Source organism: Empidonax traillii, unplaced genomic scaffold, assembly GCF_003031625.1.
Source record: "Empidonax traillii isolate 1590-97213 ecotype Southwest subspecies unplaced genomic scaffold, ASM303162v1 scaffold3768:size11124, whole genome shotgun sequence".
Taxonomy (NCBI): domain Eukaryota; kingdom Metazoa; phylum Chordata; class Aves; order Passeriformes; family Tyrannidae; genus Empidonax; species Empidonax traillii.
Window position 1 is genome coordinate 1 of NW_020958961.1, and position 2,858 is coordinate 2,858.

A 2,858-nucleotide genomic window follows, 5' to 3' on the forward strand; every position below is an offset into this window, starting at 1 on the left:
ATCTCTGGGGGTCAGGATCCATCCCTGGGGGGGTCAGGGTCCATCCCTGGGGGGGTCAGGGTCCATCCCTGGGGGGGTCAGGATCCATCCCTGGGGGGTTCAGGATCCATCTCTGGGGGGGTCAGGCTCCATCCCTGGGGGGTCAGGGTCCATCCCTGGAGGGTCAGGCTCCATCCCTGGGGGGTCAGGATCCATCCCTGGGGGTCAGGGTCCATCCCTGGGGGTTCAGGATCCATCCCTGGGGGTTCTGGATCCATCCCTGGGGGTTCTGGATCCCTCCCTGGGGGGTCAGGCTCTATGGAGGGGGTGGTGGCACCGCCCTGGGTGCCCACCAGGGTGTCCCCCCGGTGTCCCCAAGGCTGCTGCGCATCCGGAAGGAGCAGCCGACGCTGCAGCTGAAGGAGCCGCCGCCGGCGGTGCTCGAGGCCGACCTGACCGAGTTCGACGTGGCCAACTCACACCTGCCCTCGGAGGTGCTCTACATGCTCAAGAACGTCAGGTGAGCACCTGGGGCCGGCTCTGGCATGGGGATCCGGCTCTGGGATGGGGATCCGGCTCTGGGATCGGGATCTGGCTCTGGGATTGGGATCCAGCTCTGGGATGGGGATCCATCTCTGGGATGGGGATCCGGCTCTGGCACTGGGATCCGGCTCTGGGATGGGGATCCGGCCCTGGGATCGGGATCCGGCTCTGGGATGGGGATCCGGCTCTGGGATGGGGATCCGGCTCTGGGACGGGGATCCGGCTCTGGGATGGGGATCCGGCTCTGGGATGGGGATCCGGCCCTGGCACTGGGATCCGACCCTGGCACTGGGATCCGGCCCTGGCACTGGGTTCTGACCCTGGCATTGAGATCTGGCCCTGGGATCGGGATCCGGCCCTGGCATTGGGATCCAACCCTGGCACTGGGATCCAACCCAGGCATTGGGATCCAGCCCTGGCATTGGGATCCGGCCCTGGGATCAGGATCCGGCCCTGGGATCAGGATCCAACCCTGGGATCAGGATCCGACCCTGGGATCAGGATCCGACCCTGGGATCAGGATCCAGTCCTGGGATCAGGATCCAGTCCTGGGATCAGGATCCAGTCCTGGGATCAGGATCCAGTCCTGGGATCAGGGTCCGGTCCTGGGATCAGGGTCCGGTCCTGGGATCAGGGTCCAACCCTGGGATCAGGATCCAACCCTGGGATCAGGATCCAGCCCTGGGATCGGGATCTGTCATGGGGGAGTTTGGGGTCAGGGGCCTTGGGGTCAGGATCAGTCTCAACCGGATCAGGATCCATCCCTGGGGTCAGGATCTATCCTGGGGAGATTCAGGATCAGGATCCTTCCAGGGGGGATCAAATCCATCCCTGGGGACCAGAATTCCACCCGAGGGGTCAGGATCCATCCCTGGAGGTCAGGACCAGGGTTCAGGGTCAGGATCTGTCCTGGGGTGATCAAATCCATCCCTGGGGTTCAGGATCCACCTGAGGGATCAGGATCCATCCCTGGGGTCAGGATCAGGATTCAGGGTCAGGGTCTGTCCTGGGGAAATCCAATCCATCCCTGGGGACCACAATTCCCCCTGAGGGATCAGGATCCATTCCCAGACACCATTTCCAAGCGGAGTTCCGTGTCCCTGCTCCACCAGCCACTCCTCTCCCACCTCCCCCCCGTCCGTGGCCACCAGCAGGGGTGGGTGGCTCTGGGCTCGGTGTCACCTGCTGTCCCCTGTCCCTGCAGGGTGCTGGGGCACTTTGAGAAGCCGCTGTTCCTGGAGCTGTGCAAGCACATGGTGTTCCAGCAGTGCCAGCAGGGAGATTACGTGTTCCGGCCCGGCCAGCCCGACACCAGCATCTACGTCCTGCAGGACGGCAAGCTCGAGCTGCTGCTCACTGAGCCGGTGAGGGGACATGGGGACAGCCTGGGGGGACAGCCTGGGGATAGCCAGGGACATCCCAGGGATAGCCAGGGACATCCCAGGGATAGCCAGGGACATCCCGGGGATAGCCAGGGACAGCCTGGGGATAGCCAGGGACATCCCAGGGACAGCCAGGGACATCCTAGGGATAGCCAGGGACAGCCAGGGGATAGCCAGGGACATCCCAGGGATAGCCAGGGACATCCCACGGATAGCCAGGGACATCCCAGGGATAGCCAGGGACATCCCAGGGATAGCCAGGGACAGCCTGGGGATAGCCAGGGACATCCCAGGGACAGCCAGGGACATCCCAGGGATAGCCAGGAACAGCCAGGGGACACCTGGGGATAGCCAGGGACAGCCAAGAGACCGCCAGGGAACGCCTGGGGATAACCAGGAACATCCCAGGGACAACCTGGGGACAGCCAAGGGACACATGGGGATAGCCAGAGATAGCCAGGGGACATCCAGGGACAACTTGGGGACACCTGGAGGTAGCTAGGGATAGCCAGGGGACATCCCAGGAACACCCTGGGGACAGCCAGGGGACACCTGGGGATAGCAAAGGGACTCCTGAGGATAGCCAGGGATAGCCAGAGGACTCCTGGGGATAGCCAGGGATGGCCAGGGGACACCTGGGGATAGCCAGGGACAGCCAAGAGACCGCCAGGGAATGTCTGGGGATAACCAGGAACATCCCAGGGACAACCTGGGGACAGCCAGGGACATCCCAGGGGACATCCAGGGACACCCAGGGGACATCCAGGACACCCAGGGGACACCTAGGGGACATCCAGGGACACCCTAAGGACACCCAGGGGACACCTGGGCACAGCTGGGTATACCCAGGGACACCCAGGGGACACCCAGGGGACACCCAGGGGACACCCAGGGGACATCCAGGGACACCCAGGGGATATCCAGGGACACCCAGGGGACACCCAGGGACATCCC